Source organism: Trachurus japonicus, unplaced genomic scaffold (assembly GCF_045865225.1).
Source record: "Trachurus japonicus isolate A0001 unplaced genomic scaffold, Traja_1.0 AP030566.1".
NCBI classification, from domain to species: Eukaryota; Metazoa; Chordata; class Actinopteri; order Carangiformes; family Carangidae; genus Trachurus; species Trachurus japonicus.
In genome coordinates this window covers 34,003-39,775 of record NW_028220699.1, presented here as the reverse complement: position 1 = coordinate 39,775, position 5,773 = coordinate 34,003, and the positions used below count along the sequence as shown (strand labels likewise).

At 46.1% G+C, this 5,773-nt stretch overlaps 1 long non-coding RNA gene across 1 annotated transcript; it reads right to left on the bottom strand.

Annotated features, from left to right (window-relative positions):
• Positions 1-3,439: 3,439 nt before the first annotated feature.
• On the bottom strand, positions 3,440-5,531 carry LOC146960225 (uncharacterized). Its single transcript, XR_015035492.1, has 4 exons — positions 5,376-5,531; positions 5,172-5,246; positions 4,924-4,974; positions 3,440-4,768 (listed from the first exon to the last, which is right to left on the bottom strand). It is a non-coding gene; the product is annotated as an uncharacterized LOC146960225 (long non-coding RNA).
• Positions 5,532-5,773: the final 242 nt, after the last annotated feature.

Here is a 5,773-nt window from a genome sequence, read left to right as displayed (position 1 = left end):
TCAACTGCAAAAAACTACTAGCGGAAATATAGAAAGTGACGTCGGACTTTGTTTTTCTGGATAGCTGAGGTCCGTAGCTTTCCGTAGAACTTTTCCCCACGTCTCTAGCACATTCCTAGCCAGAGATATGAGCCTGGGAGCATGTGGAGGCCAATTTTGGCCCACTTTGGCCCGCCTAGGTGCGTTTTCGGCCATAACTCGCCGAGGGAAGGTCGGACACTGTCGGACCCGACGGCTTTCCCCCATAATTCGACCACGCTGAACACGATGGTGTGTGGCTCGTATTTTTCTGACTTACCGTTCTTGAGATACAGCCGATTTCGCCCTTCTTTTCGAGGCCACGCCCCCTTATCTTGAGAAAGTTGGGTCGGACTCGGTATCGTTGGAAAGCTTAGGTCCTCAGCTATCCACACACGTTGGTTTCACGAGTCTAGCACTTTTCCTGCCCAGAGTTAGGAACTTATCATCCCTTGATTCACTTAGCCTATTTCTTACTTACACCTGGACATGTCATTTTTACTAACCTTAACCAGTCCAAAGTTCTTGCTGGATCGTCTGCTGCATGCTGGACACTCAGTGGCGCCACCTGTGCCCAAAAAAAAAAAATGGGGCACAGCCAAAGAGTCCAAATACTTCCCTCTTTTCACTCAACTGCAAAAAACTACTAGCGGAAATATAGAAAGTGACGTCGGACTTTGTTTTTCTGGATAGCTGAGGTCCGTAGCTTTCCGTAGAACTTTTCCCCACGTCTCTAGCACATTCCTAGCCAGAGATATGAGCCTGGGAGCATGTGGAGGCCAATTTTGGCCCACTTTGGCCCGCCTAGGTGCGTTTTCGGCCATAACTCGCCGAGGGAAGGTCGGACACTGTCGGACCCGACGGCTTTCCCCCATAATTCGACCACGCTGAACACGATGGTGTGTGGCTCGTATTTTTCTGACTTACCGTTCTTGAGATACAGCCGATTTCGCCCTTCTTTTCGAGGCCACGCCCCCTTATCTTGAGAAAGTTGGGTCGGACTCGGTATCGTTGGAAAGCTTAGGTCCTCAGCTATCCACACACGTTGGTTTCACGAGTCTAGCACTTTCCTGCCCAGAGTTAGGAACTTATCATCCCTTGATTCACTTAGCCTATTTCTTACTTACACCTGGACATGTCATTTTTACTAACCTTAACCAGTCCAAAGTTCTTGCTGGATCGTCTGCTGCATGCTGGACACTCAGTGGCGCCACCTGTGCCCAAAAAAAAAAAATGGGGCACAGCCAAAGAGTCCAAATACTTCCCTCTTTTCACTCAACTGCAAAAAACTACTAGCGGAAATATAGAAAGTGACGTCGGACTTTGTTTTTCTGGATAGCTGAGGTCCGTAGCTTTCCGTAGAACTTTTCCCCACGTCTCTAGCACATTCCTAGCCAGAGATATGAGCCTGGGAGCATGTGGAGGCCAATTTTGGCCCACTTTGGCCCGCCTAGGTGCGTTTTCGGCCATAACAGCCGATTTCGCCCTTCTTTTCGAGGCCACGCCCCCTTATCTTGAGAAAGTTGGGTCGGACTTGGTATCGTTGGAAAGCTTACGTCCTCAGCTATCCACACACGTTGGTTTCACGAGTCTAGCACTTACCTGCCCAGAGTTAGGAACTTATCATCCCTTGATTCACTTAGCCTATTTCTTACTTACACCTGGACATGTCATTTTTTACTAACCTTAACCAGTCCAAAGTTCTTTCTGGATCGTCTGCTGCATGCTGGACACTCAATAGCGCCACCTGTGGTCAAAAAATGAATTACAACTCACTTCACTCACTTCACAAAAAGTCACTTACTATACACTCAAAATGGCCTGAAACGTGCTCTAAACTACTTTCTGTACAACACAAATTTTCATCAACACTGTCAATTTTTACATACTTTTTCACAAAAATTTCAACTTTTTTTATAGGTACCTATCGACTCCAAATCACCTGAAACGTGCTCTCAAACACTTTCTGGAGGGTCCATTTTCGCATAAACACTCAGTAAAATTTTCACATTTTACATTTTTTCCTATGGGGATCTTTGGCCACGCCCATAACTCACCAACGGTACCTCCACTGATAAAAATAAAGTGCTTGATCTACTTTAAAAAAGTAAGGCAACTTTTTGCATCATTTTATCCTGTAGATCAAACAAGAGTAGTCTTTGTATGTGCAACATTCATTTTGCAAGTACTGTCAACTTAGTTTTGCAGGTGATGTCCACTTTGCAAATAAAGTCAACTCAATGATGTTAACTCATTGAGTGCCGCGCCACTTTCCAAAGTTTTAGTCAAGTGTACCGGCAATTTAGACCATTTTTGACCTTTTCTGTTGAGCCACAGTGTATTCTATATTATACCCATGGACACATACTACGGCTCTTTTGAAAGTTTAAACTTTAAGCTTCAAGTGGGTACAAACCGTTTGTTTCTACGTGCCACTGTTCCTGAGAAAACTCAAGCTCAACATGGCTGGGTTTCATCAAAATCTCTGCTTTTTTTCTAGAAAAGGAGATACAGCCTGTTTTATGAAATGTGCGCCGTTTGAGCCTGTCGCTCTTCTGCCACTTACATTTCTGGGTCAAAGTGCTCGTGTAAGATATTGTTGTTCTAGTCTCAAAACCACCATGGGGGGACGGGGGGACGGGGGGGCACAAAACAACAATAACACATTTCTACTGCTGTAGAATGAACAACTGGGATGAAATTCAACTCATTTATTTATTACAAGACAATGTACCATACAAATTTAAGTCATACCACACAAGAGAATAGTACACATCACATAGATTTCATCAATAAATATAAAAAATACACAAAATAAATATAATAAAAAAATAAATTAAATACATATACATGCTATCCAGGTATCCATGGATCCATCCCAAAGATTTTTAAATCTACTGGTGACCAGCAAAATCGTGTTTTGTGTGGTACACAGTGAAACACTTTTTGAGGTGTAATGGGGTATGGCATGATGTACAGTAGAAACTAGTTTCACGTCTGTGCCCACCCTTCTGACACACCCTGCATACGCGAGTAGGATTTTTTTTCTTGAGAGTGGCCCTATACTTTGCCATCACATGAGCTCCAATGCCGCCACTCAGCCTACTCAGAGGGTCTCTTCTCGGGGCCCTTGGCTCTTTGTTCTGCCTACCAATGACCACCTCCACCACCCCTATGGCCTCACCCACTGCCTCCTCACCTCCTGCATCCTCACCCCCTGCCTCCTCACCCACTGCCTCCTCGCCTCCTGCATCCTCACGCACTGCCTCCTCACCTCCTGCATCCTCACCCCCTGCCTCCTCACCCACTGCCTCCTCGCCTCCTGCATCCTCACGCACTGCCTCCTCACCTCCTGCATCCTCATCCCTTTCCTCCTCTTCACCCACTGCCTCACTTCCTGCATCCTCATCGCTTTCCTCCTCTTCACCCACTGCCTCCTCACTTCCTACCCCCTCGGCCCCAGCCTGCCCCAGGGTAGTAAACGACCTCACCACATTGAGGATAAATGTGAGGAACTTCCTGTGCTCTCCTCGGGGGTTCCTGGCTTTGAACAAAATGAACGCATTGAAAAGGCAGATCTGGAACAAATACAATACAAATTTCTTTGTCCATTTTGCAGACTTTCTAACACATGGGTAGTAAGCAATATTCTGATCGAGCTTATCAACTCCATTCATTGAGTTGTTGTACGCTACTACACATTTGGGCTTCTGTACGGGTACCCTCTCTTTTAGGCCCTTCTGCCACACCTCTACAGTTTGCATCGTGTCCTGGTGGAGGCTGGTGATCATTTTCACAATTTTCTTGTCCCTCCATGCTAGGACCATGACCCTGTTGTTGTGTAGTGCAATGGTTTCCCCTGGCTGGAGATGAGAGTTTGAAATGTTGCTGATTGTCTGTGGTTCCCCTCTGTTCTTTCTCAGTGTCCCACAAATATGTGTGTTCATCTGTAAGAGCTTGTCAGAAAGTGCAACGGAGTTGTAGTAGTTGTCCATATACAACCTATATCCCTGCCCAGCCAGCCTGTCGAGGAGGGTAACTACAGTGTCCCCCAGGTTCCCTGCTTCCCCACAATACGGTTTCATCCCAAAACAGTAACCAGTTTTTGAGTCACATATTATGTACGATTTTATTCCGTATTTAATTGGCTTCTGAGGGTTGTAAACCCGGAAAGCGAGGCGCCCGCGCCAAGCCATCATGCCCTCGTCAATACATATGTTAGAGTTGGGCTGGTAGAGTTCACCAAACTTTGATAAGACATAGTCTAAGACAGGCCGGACTTTATAGAGCCCGTCGCTACAGTCATCTGCCTGGTTATCACTAAAGTGAAGAAACCTCCAAATTAGCTGAAATCGATTGCGGGACATTGTTTTGCTGAAGTGGGGCGTGGACACCACTTCATCTGTTGCCCAATAACTGGCTAATGATGGCTTTTTTATGATTCCAGTGAGAAAGAACAGCCCAAAAAATTGCCTCAGCTCTTGCACAGTTACTTTTTTCCAATAATGTACTCTCTTTCCCAGAGAGTTAACCCTGCTTGATGTGATTACTTGGTCAGCGTATAGATTGGTTTGGTCTGCTATAGTCTGCATTAATTCATCCGTAATGATCAAGTTCACAAAATCAATAGGCTGGTCAGATCTCAGTCTGGCTGCACCTCGTGGCCCTGGGGTGGCGGTGAATGGGATCTCTCGTGGCTCCCAGTCCTCTTTCTTCCATTCTGTTCTTCCATTCTTCCTGGATCCATGCTCTGACCGGCTTTTTGCATGTCCCTGCCTGGCACCAGCACCTCTGCCCCTTTTCATTTGTCGACCTGTACATTATATATATATAAAAAATACAATTACCATAAAAATACAACTGTGTGTGTGTGTGTACAGGAATAGTAAGTAACTGTAAACTCACCCCTCTGTTTTGAATGCACCTCTGGTTCTATTTCAATCTCTGGTTCTGGTTCTGGTTCTGGAATCATAGGAATACATATATTAGACATTAAATTCAATGTATTTTCCTTTGCAGGACCTTTTATTTACATGTAGCCTACATTTGCAACCCCATTCACACACACCCCATATTCAAATCTATTTTTACGCACCAGATTTACGCATACCATGTGTGGAATGAATAACGGATAGCATAGTAGTTGTTCTCACCCAAGTTAGACGGTGTAACAGGCCTAGGTGAGGCTTCCTCTGGCACTTCCCCAAAGTCAGACTCGCTGTCTGAGGCTGGAATCACAAAGACATATTTGGATAGGGTTCGACAACGGAGGGGACATAATTCATGTGGAAACATGACGTAGCCTATATGCCGGCCAATTCCTGTTCGATAGGCTAATTTATGGCTAATAATCTTACCTGCTGCTGATGCTCGACTGGGGCTCCATAATTCCTCCTCCGCGTCGTCGGTACCGGCTGAGTCTGTGTCGCTAGTCTGACCGAAATGATATCCAACAGTCTGACGAGGCCTCTTGCAAGCGCGAAGTCGACCGGACCTGCTATTAGCCACTCCGCTAGGTCTGCTACTAGCCACTCCGCTCGGCCCGGCCTGTGGTGAAGACGGACCCCCCGCTTTGGCCCGGTGATCAGTCCCACCTTTTGACCTGGCGTGTGGGTCTGCAGGTAACGTCACATCTTTTACCAGAAAGGTGGCTTCGTCCAGCGTTGTCTGACGAAAACGCACGGCGCTATTTTTTTTTTTCCTCAACTTTTTCATTTCCCCCTTCAGCACCCGAAAAGTGCTGCCTGTAAAGTTG